The 27,445-nt window shown below is 41.2% G+C and overlaps 1 protein-coding gene across 1 annotated transcript in view; it reads right to left on the bottom strand.

Moving 5' to 3' along the window:
- Positions 1 to 27,445, bottom strand: part of PALS1 (protein associated with LIN7 1, MAGUK p55 family member) — a 197,850-nt gene that overhangs the window by 151,519 nt on the left and 18,886 nt on the right. The window lies entirely within an intron of this gene.

Below are 27,445 nucleotides of genomic sequence, written 5' to 3'. Positions count from 1 at the left end.
CACACACACACACACACACTCTAACAGAGCAGCCACAAAGAAGGAGTGCCAAAACAGAACGATCTATAAAAGTTGGAACCAGGGTCCCAGGCCATCCACCTTGTCTAGGCCACAAGTATCTCCCAAATTTCTGAACAGACTGCATGGCAGGCCAATAAGCTCAAAAGAGATTCAAATCTCCTGTCTGCCACGTCTTTAAAAAACTAAACATTTTCCACTGGGACCACCGAGGGCTTGAGAAGGCAGGCAGTAGAAGGATCCATAGAAGACACTATTTTTTTGCAACATGTCTCCTCCTCTTGGTATTTCTCAGTAAACTGCTTAGGGAAAAGTAAACTAATTTAGGATGTGGACAGTCCCCATATAAAGCCTCCTCCTCAACTACCAAGTGCATAGAAAAGGTCTTGGGTGGCTTGGGAGCCTTCTTAGAATCCATACTGGTGCCTTTGGGGCGGTCAGACATTAGATTATCCAGATCTAAGCAGGAACATACCTGTGTCCACTAGGAAAGAGATGGTTTCTTTGATCTTGGGAGCGATAATGGCTATGGTGGCCAGGTTCCTGTATAGAATCCTCTACTTCTGACTACTTCTAAAGAAAACACCTTTTTATTATATTAATTCCTCCTCTTCTTTCTCCACCAACCACCAGGACATTAAAGACATTTTTTTTCTTTTTAAAATAACAAACATGTCAAACTTGCCTGCTCTGTGCAATGGTTTTGCACAGAGCAGCCCCGATTCTCCTCTTCTATTGTCCCTCGAGTTCCTGGCCCCCATCTCCTGTTGAGTGCTCCCAGAGCAAGCAGCTTGCTAAGGGGGCAACCAAGCAGGCTCGCTTTGGAGCCGCTGCTCTGCGTGTCCATTCACACACAGGGTCGCATGAATGTAAGAAACCTTGAGCCCTTACAACCACTTTAAGCATGAATGTTGAACACCCACTTCATTCATCAGAAGAGCAAACCCCGGAAAGGTCTTCAGGGACTTGTATAACACCCTGGGGCTAACTCCATGTTCTGTACAGCATGCCAAGGAGGAGCGCTGAATGCAGGGATTCAGCGCACGAAATGACTTTACAGGTCAGTCCTACTTCTTCCACCTCCAACAAGCCAGGGTTCAGCCCCAGTGGCATGCTTAGGGGAACAATCCAGAACCTGTGCCATTAGCGGGAGCAACTGGTACACAGCCAAGGTACTTGGAATAAGAATCCAAATTGGAAAAAAATTCCAGGAAGATCAGTAATGTTCTTCAAGACAAAAGAGATATCCATCATTTAAGGACCTAGAACATTTCAGGAATACTGTGAAGAGGGGAAAAAGGGGGGGGGGTTATATGGTTATATAAGGGTACTAATAGTTCTGTTTACCGGTGTCCAATCAACTGGAAGAACTGCATATAAGCCAGTCATCTAATCTATGCCTGTATCCTGTACTCTAAAATCAAGAACATGGTTTTATAGGTAACGACAGTGTATAAAAACATGATTTAATGATGTTTCCATAAGTATTTCAAGCTGAACTCCAGGTACTCCACCCCCCCCCCCCCCCATTTATGTAATCAAAAAGAACTATGGAACGGGATGATGGCAGAGTACTTATCCCCATCCCCCCTCCATTTTTACACGTGCTACTGATCATGCACTTCAATCTCCTTTTCCTCCACTGTCGCCACCACACCTACATGCCCTCCTACTCTCACCACCGTAGCAGCAAACCCTTCTCCCCCCCCCCCCCCATTACCACGCTTGCACGATCCACTTTCACCATCAAAACCTGCATGTGCCTCTCTACCGCACCTGCACAGCCTCCCACTGTCATCATTAAGCCTGCACCCACATTCTCCCCATAGAGCCTGGCTGCCACCCTTCAACTAGTGATTTCACCCCCTCCCCCATTTGTGAGAGTTGTCACTGATAGCTCCAGTCTGGATCATTGACTGCATCAACCTTGCTCTACTGAGGCTGTTGATTTGGATGCAGCCCTTCACTCAACTGGTTTATAAAACCAGCCCAAGGGCCACATTTGTAAGTTGGACAGCACATAATTACATTTTAATTTTTTGCAGCTGACTAGACATTCATTTCAAAGTAAAATATCATCTCGGCAACATTATTTAAATTCATGACAATGTTAAGTATAACCAATTGAATAGGAATGCATTTTGAATATGTGTGGGTAGTTCTGTCAACTTGGAAAAGCTAAAGCTGGCTATACACCAATCAAAAATCAGCTTTTCAACAGGAACCAGCCAAATTTCGATCAGTGTGTGGCAATCCCTGCTCAACAGAATTTCGCTTCTTTAAGAGTCTTCTATTCTGGTACACTGTAGGTGAGATTTCAAACAGTTAACAGTAGCTTTCTTTTTGCCATTCTCCCATAAAGCGCGACAACTGGTCAAGTATACAGGCAACATTTGTGTATATAGTCTCTTCAATGTTAGTCACCGAGGCTATTATCTTCATCAGAGTTGATATATGGATCTAAGTACATGCAGTCCAATACCAGCAAACAAACGTCCAAGAGTTCAAGGTTTTTAATGATAAAACTGATGCAGAGCAGAAAAATTCCAACACGTTTCATAGAGCAAACACACCCACTCCCCTTCATCAGGATAAGAGTTGAACAGCAAAGAGGAATGGCATACTTACCTTTAGCTTCCCTCACTATCTGCTTTCAGGTGTTAAGTGTTCAAAAGTTCACATCCGGGACACATTACTGGGAGGTGGATGTGATGGAAGCAGAAGAATGGCTGATAGGGGTGGTCACTGCAAGCACAGAGAGAGACTGAAGTTTTAACTGGCTACGATAACAAATCCTGGACTCTGAGCCAAATAGCTTCATTTCCTTCACGGGGACACTTCAACAAACAGACTCCAAATCTGCCTTGAAGACAGTTGGGATCTATTTGGAGTATGAGACTGACCGTCTGTCCTTCTACCAGCTGTATGACCCCATCAGACACCTCCACACCTTCACCACCACCTTCACTGAGCCCCTCCATGCTGATTTCTATATATTTCCAAAAAGCTCCATCAGAATTATAACTTAGAGGTAAAAAATAAAATTATATTTTTTATTGTATTTGCACATTAAAAAAACAGAGAAGAATACCAGAAAAAAGACCCAAGTGGTCTATCGAGTCCACCTTTTTATTTTTTAATTTTATGGGTTTTTTTTTTCACTTTTCAAGTTTTTTTTAAGTTACTGCGGAAAGTAATTTCCTAATTTTACAATATATTTATAGCTAAAACTTTTTATTTTTTCAGCTTTTAATAGAGAAGGAAAGGGTTGTAACCCCTGTCAAATGTCATTGCTGTCTGTGTCTCAGATAATTACTGTAGAAATCACCATCCTAGATTGTAAGCTCCCAGGATCAGGGCTCTCCTATCCCTCTTGTATTGAACTGTATTGTTGCTGTATTGTCTCCCGTTATATTGTAAAGTGCTGAGCAAACTGTTGGCGCTATGTAAATCCTGTGTAATAATAATAATAATCTCCGTCTTGCTTGGCATCTTTCTTTTGGTGCACAACCTGATCTTGCCAGATTTACAGTGCTGCCATACTCTCTCAATTTGTTAATGACTGGTTTAAGCGTACTTTAAGCAGTATGCAGGAGCTTGGTGTTTCAAACAACCTTTAAAGACTTTTTTTTTCTGGTTTTCATTATGCAAGTTATACGTGATCTTCCAAAAACAGATACAGTATATTCATGCTTCAATCACAGGAGAGCTCCAAAAATTGTCAGCTTCAGGAGCTTAGGTGTGTACTTATGCAATAATTAGTTTGTTTCATAGTAACCAATTTAAATCACTTTGTAGACATCTGCTTTCATTTTGAAAAGAAAGAGTCTGAAAATATATTTCTTTTAATCAGTGTAAAAAAATGAAGTGTGCCGAGGTGGAATGCTCTATAGCAATAAAACATTAAAAAAAATAAGAAAATTAAAACTTTTTCCGATGGCATTGCCCAAATCCTAATGTCACTGACTTTTTCTGACACACAGGCTGCAATTATTCAAACGACACCATTTATTTCAAATGACAATAGCTACATCTGTCTAAAAAATACAAGTGTCGTTCCCTACCATCTTGGCTACACTAAGAGTTTTCTGTACACGGTCTGTACACTGTACAAAACCCTTTACAAAAATGTCTCTCCATATAAATTTTGTTTAATTGCGTGACTAGCTATTTCCAGAGCCTAAAAAGAAAAGTATGGTCAAAGCTCTTTTGACCACACTTCTCATGTAGGTCCCAGGAGAGCACTCAGTTCTGCACTTGTGACCCACAGGGATGCGTAATTTGTATCGCCCAAAGTCTGGGACATGTAGTTCAGGGTGCCGGGCAGGTGTTTTTTCTCCTCGTTTAGCCTTGCTGTGGGAAAGCAGCAGGTTTCCTGTTCTTTGACCCCCCACGAGTACCCCCCCTCCCCCCATGTATCCCAGGCTCTGCTTTCCCATCTGCAAGCCCAGGATCAGTATTGCAAGTGCTGGCAGCAGGGGGAGGGGGGGGGGGGGGGAGTTGAGCGGACCGTCTGCGCACATCCGCTCTCCTCCCCTTCTTAACCTGACATGTATGACGTCATTTCTGGGTCCCCATAGACCGAATGGCCGAGTAAAAATGTAATGCGGTGCGATGTGCACAGCATTACATTCGGTGTCACACATAAGAGACATGCAGGGTCTCAATATAGAGAATCATAATGGGCTGTTTGTCCTCTATGTGATGACAACAAAAAGTTATTTAAAAAAGTAAAAAAACATATATATATATTTTTTAGCCCCCTCCTCCCCACATATACGCACGTACGAATGTAAATGCTTACGCGGGGAGCAAGTATAAAAACGTTGATTGCGATACACGTGTTACATATGGCTGCCATGCAGGAATGAGAACAATTTCTCTAGCACCAGACCTCCTCACACTAGAACAAGACCATCAGATTCAAAGCAGAGTGTGGAAAAGTGCATGCTGTGTGCTTTGTTGTGCCTGTTTCTAAACACACAAGTTGAGCAGCGGTGCACAGAAATGAAGCCACTCTGCAAAATCTCAATGAAAAAGAAAGAAGAGGAGTGCTCTGTGTTGTGGAAGCTCTGGAGCACTTGCCTACACAGTATGACGTACGGTTGTCCTGTGCAGGTAGCATGAATTTATTTATTATTTCAGGCACTTATATAGCGCTGTCAATTTACGCAGTGCTTTACATATATATTGTACATTCACATCAGTCCCTAACCCTCAAGGAGGGTACAATGTAAAGTCCCTAACTCACATTCATATATAAACATACTAGCGCAAATTTAGACAGGAGCCAATTAACCTACCAGCATGTATTTGGAGTGTGGGAGGAAACCAATGCAGGCCCAGGGAGAACATGCAAACTCCAGGCAGAAGGTGCCATGGCTGGGGTTTGAACCAATGACCCTAGTACTGCCAGGCAGAAGTGCTAACCATTTAGCCACTGTGCTGCCTCATGGAATGTGCTCTACAATATATAGACTGATCAGCTGGTCATAATGAAGGCGAACAGTATCATTTGGGAGTCAGTTTGGAAAAACAGGATAGTAGAGCTTACATATATATTTCCAGAAAGATGACTAAAATCCTTGCAATGTCTAAAGTTAACCTGGAGGTGCTTGTTTTTGCTTATGAAAACTGAGTTTTGAGCACTTTACCATGACCTAGTTTCAGCTTCATGGCTTGCTTATTAGACATCAAACCATTTCATAAAAGGAATTTGAAAAGCCTAATCAAATACAAGAAAATTATCTTGAGCAGTAGATGAATTACTCAGTTCAGTTATGTACAAATTCATACATTTACCACAAATCTGTGACGATAGAAATGTTTGTATTTTTTGTTTTTATACAAGTGTCCAACATGAAACTTGATACTGAAGCAAACCTGTATTTCCCTTCCTGGCTTCCCTATGCACAACTGACACAGATAGCCAGATGGGAGTTCTCCATCTTACAAAAGAGATTAGCATTCCACAAGCATTCCTTAGGTCAAGACCATTAGTTCCTATAGCAACTACTGGGCAAGCCTGGGAAAGCGGTGCAAATACCGATGTAGAAACATGCCACATTAATAAAAAGAGATAAAGCACACAGGCCGATATTGATCTTTTTGTATACATTAATAAAACTATATAACAAGCAAAGTACTATGAAAATACTCTAATACTCATTGATCTACTTTTGTTTCTGCCAAGAGAGTTTGCCAAACTAACCAGGATAGTCTGTCCGCTATGAAGCACGCTTACTTTGGCATATGACCCCAGATAAGCAGCCTCAATAACTTTTAATAGGATTCAAAGGAAAAACATTTTGGAATTTGAAGGGGGATGTAAAACAAAAATTGACAGCCCTAATTTCAGAAACCTGCACCCCAACATTCAAATTACTAAAACGGAGTAAGCAGCAAGAAAGGTCAGTGGGAAGTTACAACTCTTTGTAATGTACAGCGCTGAGCGAACTGTTGGCGCTATATAAATACTGTATAATAATAACTCCTGCACACTTTTCCAGATCCACAATGCAGAGTACTGAAGCCACTGGATTTTTTAAAAGATCAGCAACAGCAGTTTATACACTCATCAGCCACTGTATTAGGTACACTTTGCAAGTGCCAAGAAAATCTCCCCCACACCATTACACCACCAGCACCAGCCAGAACCGTTGATACAAGCAGGATGGATCCATGCTTTCATGTTTTTATGCCAAATTCTGACCCTACCATCTGAATGTCGCAGCAACCTGTCTGCCCATTCTCCTCTGACATCAACAAGGCATTTTCGTCCACACAAGTGCAGATCACTGGATATTTTCTCTTTTTCGGACCATTCTCTGCAAATCCTAGAGATGGTTGTGCGTACAAATGCCAGTAGATCAGCAGTTTTTCAAATACTCAGACCAGCCCGTCTGGAATCAATTACCATGCCACGTTGAAAATCACTTAAATCCCCTTTCTTCCCCATTCTGATGCTCGGTTTGAACTTCAGCAAGTCGCCTTCACCACATCTAGATGCCTAAATGCATTGAGTTTCTGCCATGTTATTGGCTGATTGGCAATTTGTGTTACCAAACAATTGAACAGGTGTACCCAATAAAGGACCGGTGAGTGTATAACTCTATTGACAGTTTCCACTAATCTAAATAAGTGCCTAAAGCAGTGGTTCTCAACCTTCCTAATGCCGTGACCCTTTACTACAGTTCCTCATGTTGTGGTGACCCCCAACCACAAAATTATTTACCCAGTAATTATAATTCATGAGTGTTGTTTTACCTCCAATACTGCTGCTTTCAACACAGTAGCTGCTTTTAACAGAGTAGCTGCTTTCAACACAGCAGCTGCTTTCTACACAGTAGCTGCTCTTTACACATCGGAAATATGTGTTTTCTGATGGTCTTAGGGGACCCCTGTGAAAGGGTCGTTCGACCCCCAAAGGGGTCGCGACCCACAGGTTGAGAACCACTGGCCTAAAGTATTGGGGGGGGGGTTTGGATTGGCTGGGGCCTCTTACATCATTTTATTACCATCTGTGTCGAGCAGTCCTCCAACAACTCAATACTCCCAGTGACAAACAAGGAAATGAACATGAATTTGAATAAAATGCTGTTTGTTCCACTTTCACTAAACATATACCAGCCCTGTCTAGCTTTGTATTTACAACATCTTTTTGTTTTTTTTGGGGTTTTTTTTAGCAAGCAGTACCCTGAGTGCTACTAGCAATTTAGAGAAGGGAGAATATTGAGAATACAGTTGTGCTCCAAAGTGTGCATACCCTAGCAGAAATCGTGAAATTTTGGCACATATATTGAATATATGACTGATCATCCCAAAAAACGGCCTTATTTAAGGATAGTGTTCATATGAAGACATTTATTATCATTTACATGCCCTGGAATGTTTGGCCTTGTGGTCCAGACACACAAGGTGACACACACAGGTTAAAATGGCAATTAAAGGTTAATTTCACACATCTGTGACTTTTTAAATTAGTGTCTGTGTATAAATAGTCAATGAGTTTGTTAGCTCTCAGGTGGATGCACTGAGCAGGCTAGATACTGAGCCATGGGGAGTAAAAAAGAACTGTCAAAAAGACCTGCTTAACAAGGTAATATAACTTTATAAAGTTGGAAAAGGATATAAAAAGATATCCAAAGCCTTCAATATACCAGTTCGTACTGTTCAATCACTTATTAAGAAGTGGAACATTCGGAGATCTCTTGATACCAAGCCAAGGTCAGATAGACCAAAAAAGATTGCCACCACAACTGCCGAAAGAGTTGTTAGAAATACAATGAAAAATCCACAGGAAACCTCAGGAGAAATACAGGCTGCTCTGGAAAAAGACAATGTGGTTGTTTCAAGGAGCACAATTTGTCGATAATTGAAAAATTAGCTGCATGGTCAAATTGCCAGAAAGAAGCCTTTACTGTGCCAATACTACAAAACGGCTGGTGACAATATGCCCAACAACACCTTGACATGCCTCACAGATTCTGGCACACTGTAATCTGGAGAGACAAGGCCAAAATAGAGCTTTATGGTCACAACCATCAGTGCTATGCTTGGAGAGGGGTTAACAGTGACAAGAATGCTATGCCCACTGTGAAGCATGGTGGTGGCTCACTGATGTTTTGGGGGTGTCTGAGCTCTAAAGGCAGCATGTTATCAAAAATAATGACAGAAAATTTACATTCTACTGCATGAAAAGCTGCGTATGGGACACTTTTGGACTTTCCAGCACGACAATGACACAAGGCCAAGTTGACCCTCCACTGGTTACAGCAGAAAAGGTTGAGGGTTCTGGAGCAGCCATCACAGTCTCCTGACCTTAATATCATCAAGCCACTCTGGGGAGATCTCAAAAGTGCGGTTCATGCAAGACGACCAAAGATTTGCAAGACCTGGAAGCATTTTGCCTAGACAAATGGGCAGCTATACCACCTGCAAGAATTCTGGGCCCCACAGACAACTATTACAAAATAACTACATGCTGTTATGAATGCTAAAGGCATTTTATTTATTTACTTGTCACCCTGTTTTGTTTTACGATTGTGCCATTCTGTTATAACCTACAGTTTAATATGAATCCCATAAAAAATAGAAAAGAAATGTGTTTTACTTGCTCCCTCATGTTTTCTTTAAAAATGGTGCATACATTCTCCAAGGGTATGCAAACTTTTGAGCACAACTGTAGTTTAGAAGTATTTTAAACAGCTAGCAGGTAAAGCTATAGGCTAGGAGCACATGTGGGATTTCTTAAAATCACTAGCTATTAATCACATACGGATTATCAATCTTTTGCTACACAAATAGAGCAAACATCTCCCTATCAGCTACACAAGCAGAATGTCATAGCGATTAATTGGGTAAGATTGCACAATGATCCACATGTATGCCATTTATTGTTACTACATGCAATTTGTGTACCTCAATCTATAGCTGGCATGTCAAATCAATGTTTTAAGGGCCACATGAGGACCACTCACGACATTTCTGTGGCCCTCTGTAATTCAAAGATTAAAAAAAAAAAAAGTGTCCCCTGCTATTCTACAGATAAGTTACTTTCTTCACAAAAAATGTGCAGCTATCTCCAGAAAGGTTTTATTGCTCCCTTCTTTGAGATTATCTATTGTAAATTTTTTTACTATACCACTGTGTTTCAAAGTACTATAATCTTTTTGTGTTATAAAGCAGGTGTGGCCTTTAGTAGACATAATGCAACCCCCATGAAGATTTAGGCTTGCTATAGATGGATAGAATTTGGAAAGAAAATTCTTAGGAAAATAATTTTCTAAGAAAGTTTGTCGTTTTCCTAATCATTGGTGGGCCAAATCAGCATTAGTTTTGGACCGCAATGACAGGAAAATTCAAAGAAGCAGGATGGAAATTTTTGCTTGGTATGTGATTTTTGTTTGGTAAAAGGCCATTCATTCCAAAAGTAAAATGTTAAAAGCAAATGAAATCTTAGAACATTCAAATGTTCTTGGAATTTTCACACAAAATTTTCATAAGAATTTTTGTTAGAAACTCTATCCATCTACGTCCCACTTTATTTCTCTAATTTCAGCTCAGTGTTTAATGTAGAGTTTGCTATGCCTGCTCTGTAGTGAGCTTTTTGTTCTATATGTAAGCTTGAAAGAGCAGGGCCCTCGATCCCCTCATTTTGCATTGTATTGGTATTGTTCTGTCACATGTTCTGTCCCCCTTTGTAATGTACAGCACTGAGCGAACCATTGGCGCTTTATAAATACTGTATAATAATAATAATAATATATGTGTGTCAATCAGCAGTGATTAATCACTAACAATTGTAGTAACAGGCTTGCAGTACTAAAATTCAGTGAGCTCCTAGTCTTGGGCTCCATTACACATTTTCCTCTTCATCCTTACTACATCTTGTAAAACGCCTGGTTACAGATCTCACCAGGACAAACTGAAATGTAAACATGAACTGAGGAGTTACTCATCCTTTACTGGAAAGCTTCATCAAAGTTTTCAGTTAGACAAAGTAAGCCAAAAGACAGACAACTGCTGCTGTACATTTTTTTTTTTAAGATAAGTTTTCAGTTTCTACGATTTCTCCTGTACCTTTAAGCTCCATTCACACTTGTGCAACTCCAAAGTCATATGATTTCCAGTGCAACTTTGATCCGACCTCAATCTGACTTTACACTCTCTGACACTTCAAAGTCGCTGCAACTTTAAATCGCTTACATCTGTATGGGTGGTATTGAAAACAATGGGCTGAGACTTGTTATGCGTTTGCTTATGTGTCCAAAGTATGAATGGAGCCTAAAAGTTTGTAAAAACTAATTTTCTGAAGGCACAGCATATATAGACACAAAGAAAATAATCAGGTGATTTTGTACGCGATAGCTGCGCACGTTTATCACAACAATTTTTCAATAAAAATACCCCATAATTATTGGTGCAAACACAACAAAATCTCCCACATTTCTATTCTTTTTAAGTGAAAACACTACATTAATAAAATATTTTTTTTTACAGGTTAATATTTTAATGTGTTTAATTTTAAAATTTTGCTTTTCAGGAAACAAAGAAAAAAGGTACGCAACTTGCAAACAAGAGACTTGGATCAATTCTTTTTTACTGCTCCCCCTATTAAGCATTATACTAAAAAGAAGCCTGTACAATATTTCTATCATCGCACAGGGATAACATTAGGAGTCGAGGGTTTACATGTACATCAGAATAGTATTCATACACAGTCCTGTGACCTCCTTTCCAAATGGTTTCTGTTGTGGTGACCTGTCTGTGGGTATTCAATGTGCAATTTTTTTTTAATTCTTTTTAATTTAAACTACAGCCAGTCCTCCAGAAATGTGTAGTTTTTTTCTTAAAAATAAAGTTTTTAACAGCCAGTAATGCCTTTATCCACAATCCTGTAACCCTCCTGCTTGGCAGTTTCAGCTGCAATGACTGGTCTACTTTTGAAACATAGACAGGTATTTTTTGCAGCACTCTTGTCTCATCCTGATGAAGTAGCCACTGGCATGATCACGGACAAAAGGGGTAGTGACAAGAATGTTGAAGAACAGCAAGCAGAAAGGCTTGGCCTGGTCATCACCACCAGGCCCCCTAATAATGTTTTCAAGAAGAAAAACAAAGACCTACATATCGCTAATAAGTAGGAATGAGTTTAGGGGATGGGGGGTATTTATTTTTGAATGCTGGGCAAAGTTGAGCTTTATCTTTATTTTTAATTACCGTCACCAGGAGGATAACAGGCCAAAGTTTTGTTAATGTGTCGTAGCCTTAACCACCTTCCACCCGCCATATAGTAATATGACGGACGCAAGGTGGTTCTCTCGTTCTGGGAGGACGTCATATGAAGTCCTCCCATTCTAACCGCGCATGCGTGGCTCCCGGAGCGCAGCGATCGGCGGTGCGCTGTCCCTCGGACACAGCGAATCACCAATCCACAGAAAGAGCCGAAGATGTCGGCTCGGTCATGTGATCAGCTGTGTCAAATCAAACAGGGAAAAGCCGGTCATCAGCATTTCTCTCCTCTCAAGCTGTCACGCTGACAGCTCGAGAGGAGAGGAGAGCCGGTAATCGGCATTCCGCGGAGGGGACATGTACACTGATCATCAGAGCACTGATGATCAGTGTGCCCTGATGATCAGTGTAGCCCCAGCAGTGCCACCTGTCAGTGTCCATCAGTGCCAGCTGTCAGTGCTCATCAGTGCCATATATCAGTGCACATCAATGCCACATATCAGTGCCCATCTGAGCTGCCTTTCAGTGTCACCCATCAGTGCCACCTATCAATGCCAATCAGTGCCGCCTATCAGTGCTGCCAGTCAGTGCCGCCTAACAGTGCCCATCAGTGATGCCTGTCAATGCCAATCAGTGCAACCTATCAGTGCCCATCAGTGATGCCTGTCAATGCCAATCAGTGCCCATCACTGCAGCCTCATTAGCGCATTTGTTTTAAAAATTTTCAGAGGTTTTTGGTTTATGAAAAAATAAAAAAAACAGAGTTGATTAAATACCACCAAAATAAAGCTCTATTTGTCACAAACAAAATGATAAAAATGTCATATGGGTAAAGTGTTGCACGACCGCGCAATTGTCATTCAAAGTGCAACAGCGCTGGAAATTGGCCTGGGCAGGAAGGGGGTATAAGTGCCCTGTAGGCTTGTGGTTAAAGCCGGTTCTGTTTTAGGGCTCATTCCAAACCGCACGTTCAATGCAAGTTTCTGTATGCAGTTTCACAGGTTTATAACGTTTATGGTGTGTTTGGCATAATTATTTTTGCCTTTTTTACAAAATCTTTTATCCATTTTTTTTTCACGGGTTTATGCAAGTTTCACGGAGTTTAAAAACAAATTCATATAAATTCCAAATCAAAAAAATGTATGCTTCTGTGCTTTTTTGAAAGCATTGCAATAATTGAATGAAATGGTGTGAACTATTGTGACAATGAAAACATTCATTTTAGTGGGCACAAAGGCTTCAGATACTGAATCCTATTTAACAACCTAAATACTGGCCACTTTCAACCCCTTTTCTCAGACTTTTAAAACACAGTTACTTAGACATGCAACACTGTACCCAAATTATTTTTTTAATATACATTTCTTTTGGTGGTATTTAATCATTACTGGATTTTTTCCTTTTTGCTATATAAACGAAAATAGACTGAAAAATTTTTTTTTTAAAAAAAAGTGTTTCTCTTAGTTTGTTATAAAAATTTTGCATATAAATAATTGTTCTTCACAAATGTAGGCCAAAATGTATTCTGCTACATTTCTTTGAGAAAAATAACTCAAATCAGTGCATATTATTCAGTCTGTAGCCAAGTTATAGAGTTTACAAGCTATGGTACATATATATATGAAATTTGATCAATCCTGATGGCCTATCACGCCAATGCCAGGACAGTACAAATACCCGCAAATGACCCCTTTTTGGAAAGTAGACATCCTGAGGGATTTTGTAAGAGGCATGGTGATTATTCTGATGTTGTAATTCTTTCCCACAATTCCTGACACAACTGTTACTTACTGTCAACTTATTTATCACACATGGCATAGGCATACTGTACTTGTAATTACACCCTAAAATATATTCTGCTACTTCTCCCAAGTAAGGAGATACCACATAAAAGATTTTTTCACAGCCTAGCCAAACAGAGGGGCCCAAAATCCAAGAAGGGCTTTCAAGAAGCAAGAAATTACACATATAATTTCCTGACCACTTATCACACTTTTGAAGGCCCTGAAGCACCAGGACGATGAGGACAACCACAAAATGAACACATTTTGGAAAGCAAACACTATGAGGCATAATGACTCTTGAACAAAATTTTTTTTGCCAAAAAGATTTTGGAACATGTGCAAAGAAAAATGAAAAATGTTTTTAGTTTTAGAAAAGGCTACGTTTAGACACAATCACCTCTGAAAAGCAATCCACAGTGGATCATCTTTCAGTGGCATTTGACATACACCTGTTTTAACAATATAAATGTTACACCTCCGAGTTCTATTCACATAATTGGGTCTCGTCTGGCAGGCAGTACCAGGGGTATAGTTTTTACCACAGCCATAAAGCATGTGCACACCACTGTCCAGCTACCTTTGCAGCTTAAGATTGGTAAAACATGGCTCAGCCGCTTGGTTTTTCAGCCCCCCCAGTCGCAAGTGTAAATAGGCCCTTAGTGCACATGGTGAAACAAACATCTCCGAACGGAGAAAAGGACAAAATTTCTCATCTGCAATATGCAGTTCAATTTTGGGCACCAATTCACAAAAAGAACATTGGGGAACTGGAGAAAGTAGAGAGAAGGGCAACCAAACCGATAAGAGGCTTGGAGGAGATCAGCTATGAGGAAAGATTAGAGGAACTGAATTTATTCTCTCTTGATAAGAGGAGAATAATCACTTGCCCTCCTGAGGATTTACCACCCTTCCTGGCCAGGTCGTTTTTTTTACTTTTTACTGTAACTGACAATTGTGTGGTCATGCAACGTTGCACCCAAATGAAATTTAAGTCCTTTTTTTCCCACAAATTTAGCTTTATTTGGTGGTATTTGATCACCTGTTCGTTTTTTATTTTTTGCGCAATAAAATAAAGAAAAAAAAAAAAGACCAACAATTGAGAAAAAAAAAATATTTTTGACTTTTTTGCTATTAAACATGTCCAGTAAAATTAAAAAAAAAAAAAAATCAAATCTCTTCATAAATTTAGGCCAAAATGTATTCTGCTACATGTCTTTGCTAAAAAAAAATCCCAGTACATGTAAATTAATTGGTTAACGTGAAAGTTATAGCATTTACAAATGGCATTATAGATACTGGAATTTTTATTTCTATTTTACTAGTAATGGCGACGATCAGCGACTTATAGCGGGACTGCAGCGGACATTCAGACACTGGGGGGAAACTGACTTGATGTCACTGACATCCCCAGTGACACCAAAACAGTGATCAGTGCTAAAAAAAAAAGTGCCAACACTGTACTAATGGCACTGGGCAGGAATAGGTTAACATGAGGGGCAATCAAAGGTCTGTGTGCAGGGAGTGTTTTACTAGGTGGCCATGTCAGTGTGCTTCACTGTAAGCACACTGCTTTGGATGGCAGCCATCCAAAGCAGAGTGCCCGAGCTGACAGGGAAGAGAACTGTTAGTAAACAAAACAGTCCTCCTCCCCATTGGAGATGCTTGGTAATCACTGTCCAGGACCCGGTAATTGACAGCCGAGGCCACGAATAGCGGTGCAGGTAGGGCGCGCGCTCCCTACCTGGAAATGCAAAATCACGTATAGATGCGTGATTTTATGCACACGTGCCACCCTGTAGCAGTATTTCTGTTATAGGGCGGACGGGAAGCTGCTAAGGAGGGAATATGATCAACATGTATAAATACATCAGTGGTTCACATAGTGAACTCAGTGTACAGTTATTCACCTTGAGGTCATGACAGAGGACAAGGGGCACTCTTTACGTCTGGAGATAAAGAAATTTAAATCTCAAAACACGGAAAGGTTTCTTCACAGTAAAAGCTGTGAAAATGTGGAATAGACTCCCTCAAGAGTTGGTTCTGGCCAGCTCAGTGGATTGCTTTAAAAAAGTCCTGGATAATTTCCTAGATACACAGAATATACCGTATTTTTCGCTCCATAAGACACACTTTTTTCCCCCCAAAAAAGGGGGGAAAATGTCAGTGCGTCTTATGGAGCGAATATGGAGAGGCCGGTCCGGTATTTCCACTGCCGCCGTGTCAGAATACCGGGCCGGCCGCTCAGCTCTACAGCGGGACCTTATAGAGATGACTGCTGACCTTTGGGGAGGGAGGGGGAGCGGGTACCTGAATTTGACAGATACCCGCTCCCACTTCCATGGAGTTGTTCTTTCATCTTACCTGTTCCTCTATCCAGCGGCACGGTCTTCCCGGCTTCTGTAGTGTGGGCATGACAGCCGGGTGCCAAGCAAGAAGCGGTGCTTTTTGTGAATGGTAAGGCGGTACCTGGGACACATGACAGATCCCAGAAGCCGCCGGACCAATCACAAAGCGCAAATGCTTCTCGCTCATGCGCACTGGGCACCCGGCTGTCATGCCGAGCGCCATTACAGAAGCCGGGAAGACAGCGCGCGGCTGGATAGAGGAACAGGTAAGATGAAAGAACAACTACGCGGAAGTGGGAGCGGGTACCTGTCAAATTCAGGTACCCGCTCCCCCCCTCCCCAAAGGTCAGCAGTCATCCCCTGTACTATCTACAGTCTCTGGTCATCCCTGTGCTGTGTCCGCAGTCTCTGGTCATCCCTGTGCTGTGTCCGCAGTCTCTGGTCATCCCTGTGCTGTGTCCGCAGTCTCTGGTCATCCCTGTGCTGTGTCCGCAGTCTCTGGTCATCCCTGTGCTGTGTCCGCAGTCTCTGGTCATCCCTGTGCTGTGTCCGCAGTCTCTGGTCATCCCTGTGCTGTGTCCGCAGTCTCTGGTCATCCCTGTGCTGTGTCCGCAGTCTCTGGTCATCCCTGTGCTGTGTCCGCAGTCTCTGGTCATCCCTGTGCTGTGTCCGCAGACTCTGGTCATCCCTGTGCTGTGTCCGCAGTCTCTGGTCATCTCCTGTGCTGTGTCCGCAGTCTCTGGTCATCTCCTGTACTGTGTCCGCAGTCTCTGGTCATCCCTGTACTGTGTCCGCAGTCTCTGGTCATCCCTGTACTGTGTCCGCAGTCTCTGGTCATCCCTGTACTGTGTCCGCAGTCTCTGGTCATCCCTGTACTGTGTCCGCAGTCTCTGGTCATCCCTGTACTGTGTCCGCAGTCTCTGGTCATCCCTGTACTGTGTCCGCAGTCTCTGGTCATCCCCTGTACTGTGTCCGCAGTCTCTGGCCATCCCCTGTACTGTGTCCGCAGTCTCTGGCCATCTCCTGTACTATGTCCGCAGTCTCTGGTCATCCCTGTACTGTGTCTGCAGTCTCTGGTCATCCCCTGTACTGTGTCTGCAGTCTCTGGTCATCCCCTGTACTATGTCTGCAGTCCATTAGTTCAGAATTTTTTTTCCCTGTTTTCTGCCTCTAAAACCTAGGTGCGTCTTATGGTCAGGTGTGTCTTATGGAGCGAAAAATACGGTAACTGGATACTAACATTTATAGGTAAAGTTGACCCAGGGAATATCCGATTGCCTCTCGGGGGATCAAGAAGGAATTTTTTCCCCTGCCGGAGCAAATTAGTTCAGGCTTTGCTGGGTTTTTTGCCTTCCTCTGGATCAACTCTGGATGTAGGATTATAAATTTTTTTATGGTTGGACTGGATGGACTTTTGTCTTTTTTCAGCCAGACTAACTATGTAACAAATCTACAGCAAAGTTTGTTGAAATCCTTGAAACGTACATAGATGGCCTCAAATGGGATTATTTTTCTTCCACAAACTGAAATTAGTCTTTAAAAAGTTACAAAAGCAAAAAACTAAAAAGTAATATATTTCAGTTTACCAGTCTTCAGATGTGGATAAGGAATTAGGGTGGCTACCCACACAACGAAATTCAACTGGTTTAGCAGGGACTGGACGAATTTCGATCTGTGTGTGGCCTGCCCATTACAACAGAAGTCGATCGGTAGATCAACCTTTTTCGAATGGGACTGCTGGAAAGCATTCATTCAATCAGCAGCTGCAGCCATTGGCTTTCATTTCTTTCTGTGAATTTCTTTTGTCACCAAGTAGTCCACCGGCATGAAGTACCAGGGTATATCCATTTACATTTGCCTGCCCATAGACATACATTGTGGATCGATATAGTCTGATCGCCCATAGCTCCAGGACATTGACAGGTAGATGAAACTCCTCCGGCCCCGGAATGTGCTGGCTTGTGAGTAACTGAGGAGACAGCCACCACCTCAACAGCCACAGAAGTATCCTCTTTTTTTTTCTAATAAATGCAGCCATCCACGTCTATGCTAGCTCAGCAACAGTGGTAGAAGATACAAAGAGTCACATCATGATATGTGATAATAGCCGAATAGTGACTGGCCAGGAGGCAAGGCAGGCATCACAGACCAGAAGAACAGCAGCAGTAGCCATCCCAAACACAGCCCCCACATGGTTGATACAATCCACCACAGACAGCATCTTGGGGTCTATAGACAACACAAGTTGGCTATGGTAGAATTGCTCATTGTGCCACTGCATCGGGGGTGGGGGGAGGAGAAACAGAACCCACCAGTAAGGCAGCAGAGTCTTCCAGCTACTCCTCCATAGCCCATGGAGCACCTATGGCTGTAGGAAGTGACTTACCCACTCTGTGCAATGGTTTTCCACAGACCAGCCCCAATCCTCCTTTTCTGGGGTCCCCCGCCAGCACGCCAGACCCCTCCTTCTCCAGCGGGTTCCCCCATAGGGCACATATGTTGGCTTGTTTACAAGCCGCCTTGTCCACGTCTATCGACACAGACCGGGCAGCTAGGCCCCACCACCACTACATTATTTGATTGACAGCGTCGGGAGCCAATGACTGCAATTTACTTCTGTAGAATAGGGATGGCCACAAATAGACTGAAATTCAGCCCGTCTCTACTAAAAAGGCCACATTTTGATCCATCTATGATCAGCCTTTAGCGGTAACCAAAAACAAAAATGTAATATAATGCAGCTTACCAGTCCTTGGATGCAGTAGTTATATTCATTTTCTTTTTTTAGGCTTCTTCCTCTATTTTCACCTGGTTATCTGGCTAGTAAACACACTTACTGTATTAGGGTACCTCTACTCTGGATGGAGGAGCGGAAACACCTTTGGAGAGCAGCATTGTTTAAGGGGAGGGTGGTGTTGGATGCACTAGCAGATATAGATACACTAACAAATTGAAGCCAAACTCCAACTAACACCTTTTAAGCATTCACAGTAACAGTTTTGTCACTTTTGGAATAAAGTTTTTACATAAATAAATAAAAGCAGATTATTGTAAGTACCCCTGTCAGTGGTAAATGATTTGTCCCAACCCTCTAACCGCTACATCTGCAGGATAGCTTGTTCAGCTGAAAAACATCAGCCTTACTGGCTAGATCACCAGGTGAAAATAAAGAAAGCCAAAACGAAGACTAATGCAGCCATCTTATCAAAGAAATTTTTTTTTACTTTAATACCGCTTTAAGGCTTATGTTTGGAGCAGGTGTGCATTCATCAGCGAATAGATGTATACCAACTCTACATTTAACTTTTATAGTGATTTAATTGCATATAATCAGAAAATGGTTAAAATAACACCAGTGTGTTAATGAACACTCTAACCGGGAAAACACAATCCAGGTATCTTCTCTATTTACTACTTTTGAAAAGGATGTAAACAAGAAGTGGTAAATTCGCAGAAAGCACACATTTGAGCTCAGAGCACGTTATGAGTGATATGAACCGATTTGTGAAAACACAGAAAGGACCTCCTGCGCTACTAAATAACACAATTGATATTTAAGAGGAGGGGGCTGCTAACACCCAACCATATACCAAATGGATAATTTGCAGATTATAAAAAGTATGGTGCAGCGCTACCCTAAATATTGCCGTAACTTATAGCAAAAACCAAATATAATAATTCAAAACGGTATTAAAACCCAATATAACTCATAACAAATATATCTTAGTTGTGACTAATCATTATCCTCAGTGCATTCAGTGGATAAATATACCACTCACTCACCAATCATAAAGTGAACTGATCCACTGAGGGATCTATAGTGAGATGGAAAAGTGAATAAATGTAGAAAATAAACACCAGTGAAAGAGATAAAAAAAAAGTCCTAATGGGACTGCAATAAAGTGAAAGATATTGGTAAAAAAATACAAAAATGGTGAATCCCTAAATGTGGCATCAATTATCACTCTGACAAGAATGGTGATCACAGAGGCTATAAATTTGCCAAATAAAAATGAAAAATAGATGAAAAACTCAGTGAATCCCTAAACATGGAATTATCACACAATAGTGACAAGTGCAGTGATTGAACGACAGAAATATGTCCGCTACACCAGTGTCACTCTCTCAATCAACACTATTTTTAATCCTTATGCGGCCAACATTAGTAAATAGATAGCAAGACCTTAATGCAGGCATGTCCAAAGTCCGGCCCGCGGGCCATTTACGGCCCGGGGGTAGGTTTAATATGGCCCTCCAACAGCCCTCCCTGCTCTGTGTAATGTGGCCCTCCCACGGCCCTCCCTTCTATGGCAGACAGTCTTCTGCTTGAGAGCAGAGGGCAGTGCGCATGCCTGACTGCGGCGCGTTCTCCCTGGTCTGTGTAAATGCGGCTGTCGCACAGCCCTCCCTTCTGTGACAAACAGTCTTCTGCTTGAGAGCAGTGCGCATGCGTAACTGCGCCGCGCTGGGAGCGACAGAGGGTGGTGACGTCAGGGCCGGGCTTCCAGCGTGAAGTGTGTTTCTCTTCCCCTCCCGGCTGCCGAGCAGAGACTTCAGCTCCAGCTACCTTTTCACCCTTCACATTAGTACAGGTAAGTTTTTTTAAAATTTATTTTCAATACATTGTGAAAACTCAGCTGTCAGTTGATCTTAATGTTATGAAATGAAAAGTATGTCGTTTGCAATTAACTTGGCATAAAATAATTTATTTGCATTTAATTGTAATGGTTCAAAGAATGTTCGGAAAAATATTCGGCCCTCCACCATGTTCACTTCATCCAATCTGGCCCTCTTTGAAAAAAGTTTGGACACCCCTGCCTTAATGTGAGCTGACTGTATCTTACTAAATCATCCCTGGAGGGGACCCTGCTGCTTCTTCCATTAACCTGTGAAGGGGATATCTGTGAAGGTCGCTTTTGTCTTTTAACAGGCGTTTTAGCCCTTTAGGGTCACTTCAAGGAGGTGAGTGAGCCATTTATGGATTATTTCCTATTGGTTGTCATGCATATTCACTTTAACACCTGCACTTTCTGAAATCGTTGGAATATTTGGTGTTTTTCCTTTGGACTTATTTCATGCCACAATTTAAACATTTTTTTTTGGTTAATCATTTCTAGTGATATCATTTTATCATGTATATTTATTTTTTAGCATATTTTTGTCATTCAATCACTGCACTTGTCACTATTGTGTGATAATTAATTCCATATTTAGGGATTCACTGAGTTTTTCACCTATTTTTCACTTTTATTTGGCAAATTTATAGCCTCTGTGGTCACCATTATTGTCAGAGTGATAATTGATGCCACATTTAGGGATTCACCATTTTTTATTTTTTTACCAATATGTTTCACTTTAATGTAGTCCCATTAGGACTTTTTTTTTCTCTCTTTCACTGGTTTTTATTTTCTACATTTATTCACTTTTCCATCTCAATATGGATCCCCCAGTGGATCAGTTCACTTTATGATTGGTGAGGGAGTGGTAGATTTATCCACTGAATGCTCTGAGGGTAACTATTAGTCACAACGAAGATATATTTGTTATGAGTTATATTGGGTTTTAATACCGTTTTGAATTATTATTTGTTTTTTGCTATAAGTTATGGCATTATTTAGGGTAGCGCTGCACCATACTTTTTTATAATGAACTGATTTGTGACACTGGTTTGACTTTTGTATTCTACATATATCTCTCTATCTATCTATCTATAAATATATATATATATATATATATATATATATATATATAGTTTTCTGAAGGTGCTGAGCAGAAATGGTAGATTCGCAGAACATAAATTTTAAAGCACACAGTGAGTGATATGAATTGTTTTTACAGAGATTTAATTTTCATTTATTCACATTTTTATTTATTAATGTGCACATTTCTAAGGATAGTGATGTGAGATGTATATTTTTGATCTTCTGTATTTACTAGCTACTAAAAAATGTTGCAAATCTGCACCATACAGTTCAATGTTAGAAATATACTCAGGGATGTTCAATTCATATCTCAACACCCGGGACGATAGGTTTTTTTTTCCTTTAGCCCTGCTGCAGGCAAGCAGCAAGGCTCACCTGTCAGGTGGAAGCACTCAGGCAGCAGCACTGCTCCATGATTGCTTCCACACAGTCCACTATGTTGACAGCCTTTGCCCCAGTGCCTGTTATGTCTCCCGGGCTCCGCTTGCCCATCTGCGGGCTCGGCACCAGTCAGTAGCTGCCGGCGGGTATAGGAAAGGGAGGAAAGCGGATACATCCACTCTCTCCCCTTCTTGTCTTGACCCGGAAGTGATGTGACATCACTTCCGGGTTCCCGTTGAAAGATTCCCGGCCATCGAGGCCGGGAAAGAATGTAATGCAGTGCGATGTGCACTGTATTACATTCAGTGGAGCACAGGGAAGACATGCAGGGTCTTTTTTTTTTATTTTTAAAAAACTAAAGTTACACCCAATTATATAACCCCCCGAAAACTTTTCAAGGCCCACCAGCCCCACATATGTACACACGTACAAACACAAAAGCACGTGCTCGGGCACCTACGAATGAATACAACGATTGCAATACACGTTACATATCGCTGAGCACACCAGAATGAGAGCAATAATTCTAGCGCCAGACCTCCTCCGTAACGCTACACTGATGACCTATAAGGGGCTTTAAAAGTGTCATCTATAGAATATATAGGGTGCTAAAGTTTGCTGCATTTCCCGAGCGCATGAAAATTTTACATTTGACATGTTGGATATTCATTTACGTGATGCAACCTCGTCTTTTATATTTTACAAAAAAATTGGATCAATTATTGCTTTTGTGCACCTTTGTGATAATATTGTGTGATATACAAAAATTGGAACTACCGCTATTTTATTCTCTAGGGTCTCTGATTTCAGAAAATATATAACATTTTGGAGTTTTGTGTAATCTTCAGGCCTTAAATTATTTTTTAAACATGTGCAAAAAATGCTAAAACAGCTCTTGCAGTGAAAGGGATAAGGGATAAAGGATAAGCCCGACACTCCTGAGAAGCACCCAATCAGTGTTCATCACACTGCAAGGTCTCTCTCCTCCCTGCTAGTCCCTGGGTGCGGTGCTGGAGACAGGCAGGGAGGTGAGGAGGAGGTAAACAGCACAATGTTAAAAATATTAAGCGTTTAAATCGCCATAAAAGCCCCTTTTGTTTTTAAAAGCCCCAGACATTATTTAACTACCTCCTGTCCGGCCGTTGTATATAAACGGCCGGACGGTGGCAGTGCAGGGTCGGGCGGCCGTTTATAAACGGCCTCCCCGCACCCTGCTTGTGCGCGCTCCCTGGGAGTGCGCAGCACCACGATCTGGTGCCCGCTGTGTCCTCCGGACACAGTGGAACACTGATCGTCGGACGGGACCTCGGTACGAGGTCCCAATCACGTGATCACTGATTGGCCAATCAGTGATCACATGCAGAGTAGTAAGCAAGATGTCACTTGTGACATCATTGCTTACTACTTGTGAAATCTGTGAATGATCACAGAGGTCACATGGTACAAGGCTATTCACAACAGCCTTGTACCATGTGACAAGTTGTGACCAATCACAGCTCACTTAGTAGTTCTCAATGGCTGTAAAAATGCAGACAGAGAGAAAGAAATGATTGCTTTTACACCTATAAAGGATGTAAAAGAAATCAGTGTTAAAAAAAAAATCTTCATCACCCTCACAAGTAGTACAGTGTCACCATGGTGACACTGTACTGCTAGGGTGACAATATGTAAAAAAAATAAATGATAAAAATTTTTTTTTAAAAAATGGAAAAAAAATGTTTAAAAATAATTTTTGGTTATAAACTAATTTGGGTTATTTTTTTTTACTAAAAATATAACGGAATACATTTTGGCCAAGATTTATGATGAAATACTATTTATTTGCAAAATTTTATAAGAAAAACACTTTTAAAATTTTTGGACTTTTTAATTTACACAGCAAAAAAAAAAAAAATCCCAGTGGTGAATAAATACCGCAAAATAAATCTTTATCTGTCTCAAAAGAATGTTAAAAAATTAATATGGGTACAGTGTTGCATGACCGCGCAATTGTCATTCAAAGCGTGATAGCGCTGAAAATTGGCCTGGACAGGAAGGGGGTAATAGTGTCTGGACTGGAAGTGGTTAACCACTTGCCCTCCTGAGGATTTACCCCCTTCCTGACCAGGCCATTTTCTGCGATACGGTGCTGCGTTACTTTATTGATTGCGCGGTCATGCAACGCTGCACCAAAATCAAATTTACGTCTTTTTCTCCCACGAATAGAGTTTTCTTTCGGAGGTATTTGATTGCCTGTGCTTTTTTTTTCTTTTCTTATAGCGCAAAAAATAAAAACCGAAGACCGACAATTTTGAGGAAAAAAAAACCCAAAAAACTATTTTTGACTTTTTGCTATTAAACATGTCCAGTAAAAAACTAAAAAAAAACTAAATTTCATCATAAATTTAGGCCAAAATGTATTCTGCTACATCTTTGCTAAATAAAAAAACCCAATACGTGTAAATTAATTGGTTTAGAAGAAAGTTATAGTGTTTACAAATGGCAGTAAATATATACTGGAATTTTTTTTTTTTCACTAGTAATATCGGTGATCAATGACTTATAGCGGGACTGCGGCAGGCATTCTGACACTTGGGGGAACTGACTTGGCGTCACTGACATCCCCAGTGTAACCAATACAGTGATCGGTGCTAATAAAAAGCATTGACACTGTACTAATAGCACTGGGCAGGAAGGGGTTAATATCTGAGGCGATCAAAGGGTTAACTATGTGTGTGATTCACTGTAAGCACAGAGCAGAGTCATACAAAGCAGTGTGCAGGAGCTGACAGGAGAGAGAACTATATTCTTTACTATACTCGGCGATCACCGGCCTGGACACGGTGATTGACAGCCGAGGCCACGAGTGGTAGCGTGGGGACTGCACAATCACATATATACATATATATATATATATATATACATACATACATATATACATACATATATATATATATATATATATATATATATATATATATATATATATATATATATATATATATACACACACAATTTTGCGCACCTGTGCCGCCCTGTAGCAGTATTTCTGCTAAAGGGCAGACAGGAAGCAGTTAAAGTAGATTTAAATATGGTTAATCAGGTCAAATAGATTGGGCACCGATTTAGTCCCTGGACTAGTAGTTTATTCAAAATTTCCACACACCTGTATACTATAGATCGGTTTACACTTAGAAAAATACCTAATCTATTCTAGGTAAATAAATGATAACTAGATAAAATCATGCACAATATACACAACACAAGCTGATTAAGTCAAATAACACCCCATTGTGATGTACCTAATTCAAGGGCTGTTCAAAGTAGCACTACAGCAAGTTAGTACAAGTAGTACTGTACTTTATACTTTGTATAAACCAACACGAAACTCATTTTTCCCCATGTACAGCTTGGCATCTTTCACCAAATCAGCAGAACATGGTGAGAACTGTAAAATACATTTAGTTACATATTTACTGAAAGAGCAAACTAAACTAGCAAAGTTTCTAGCAACCTTGAAAAGGGGGGAAAAAAAAAAACAAAACACAAAAAAACAAAAAAAAAAACTTAGTTATTCCTCATTATTTATTTCTTTCAGGTACTTATATAGTGCCGTCAATGTATGCAGCGCTTTACATATATATTGTACATTCACATCATAAACAAAGGCTTGGCAAAATGCCCATTTCAGTGAAGGGAGTAGAAGGTAAAATTAATCATTGCTTTTAAAACATAATAGAGAAGAAACCAAAGCATTACTTGTCAGCCCAATAAAAACATACAAGGAATTTTGATCATTAGAAAAGTTTCCAACGTTCATGGGAAGCTGTAGTGGATATGTAGGAAACAAAATGGAATTGTGTGCTTAGGGCCCTTTCACATGGGTAACCCAATCAGGTCCACCTGTCAGTTTTTCAGGCGATCTGATGAGAAGGTCCATACATTCTTATGGACCGGCAGGGGTAAACAGACTTGTGTCTGCTTACACCTGCTTACTTCCAGGTCCGATAGGGCTTTTGTCCTCTTCTGTTTGGGCATACTGGATGTGAAGCAGCGGGTGTAAACGGACAACCCATTTATTCCTGGCTGCCCATAGAGCAGAGCATCTGTCCATATCTGCTCTGCTGCAACTGCTATCAATGGGAACCACAGAAACCCCCGCTGGGGTTCTTGCAGCTGAACGCAGACATGGTGAGTTCACCCTGAAGAGGAAGGGGGGACAGGAGTTCGACCTTTGGGCTTATATGCACCTGTCTCTAGGAGGATGAACACGAAGCGAATCCAAAAGCAAGCACTGGTGACTACCGCTGTACATACTGAACAAGCTCAGCAGTAGCAATCAGTGAACAGACAGAAAATAAAACATCTTAAAGTGGAAGTAAACACTCGTTTCGATTTTTACCTACAGGTAAGCATATAATAAAGACTACCTCTAGGTAAGAGGAATTTCTCCTAAATGTGCACCATTTAGGAGATATTCTACAGAGCAGCAGCATGCGTTCTGAAGGAATGGCATACCCATTCCCGAAACTTGTGATGTCATTCAAGCAGCTGCAGCTCAGGAACCCGGAAAGAACAGGTGAAGATGGAAGCCCTGTCAGCGGTGACAGCGTGCCGCTGGAGAGCTTCGTTTTAAAGGTAAGTTTCACATAATGTGCTAGTATATGATGCATACTAGCACATTATGATATTAGAGGAAATGAACTTGGGAGTACTTATTTCAGATGATTGCAAAATGAGCAGTGTGGCCAGGCAGTGGGAAACCAAACAGAATTGTAGGATACGTCACTAGTGTCACCTGCAGGAGGGAAGAGGTCCTGATTCCCCTATATAGATCTTTAGTTAGACCTCGTTTAGAATACTGTGTCCAGTTCTGGAGACCTCACTAACAAAAAGATATTGATAAGATAGAACGAGTCCGGAGAAAAATGGTGAGAGGTCTGGGGGATAAAACATACCAAGAGCAACTTCAGGAACTTAACATGTAGTCTGGAGGAAAGAAGGGAAAAGGGAGACATGATTGAAACCTTTATCCACTTGGCAACAGCGCTATAGCCCAATGACGGCTACAGCCCGGTTGTCCAGTCCTGGGAGGGCGTCATATGACGTCCTCCCAGAACGCCCCTTCCCGCTAGTCCCCAGCGGTGACACAGCTGATCACGTGATGTGGTAAAAGGACAGTCCCAATGGCCTTTTACCACGTGATCAGCTGTGTCCAATGACACAGCAGCTCACCGAGTAAATACAGTTTTCGGTTATCGGTTGCACTTTCCTCATGCAGTCACAGTGTGAGGAAAGTACTGCCGATAACCAGCAATTGTCAGAGAACAAATCAGCAGTGCCACCCATCAGTGCTGACTCATCAATGCACATCAGTGAAGGAGAAAAATTACCTGTTTGCAAAATTTTATAATAGAAACAAAAGAAAAACTTTAAAGTTAAAAAAAAGTTAAAAAAAAGTTAAAAAAAAGGAGGCAGACTTGATGGACCACTTGGTCTTTCG

The sequence above is a fragment of the Staurois parvus genome, unplaced genomic scaffold (genome assembly GCF_062004578.1).
Source record: "Staurois parvus isolate SC_StPar_1 unplaced genomic scaffold, SC_StPar_1.0 ptg000267l, whole genome shotgun sequence".
In the NCBI taxonomy this organism is placed as follows: domain Eukaryota; kingdom Metazoa; phylum Chordata; class Amphibia; order Anura; family Ranidae; genus Staurois; species Staurois parvus.
The sequence above is the reverse complement of the archived record's forward strand: the minus strand, read 5'-3'. Positions and strand labels throughout refer to the sequence as shown.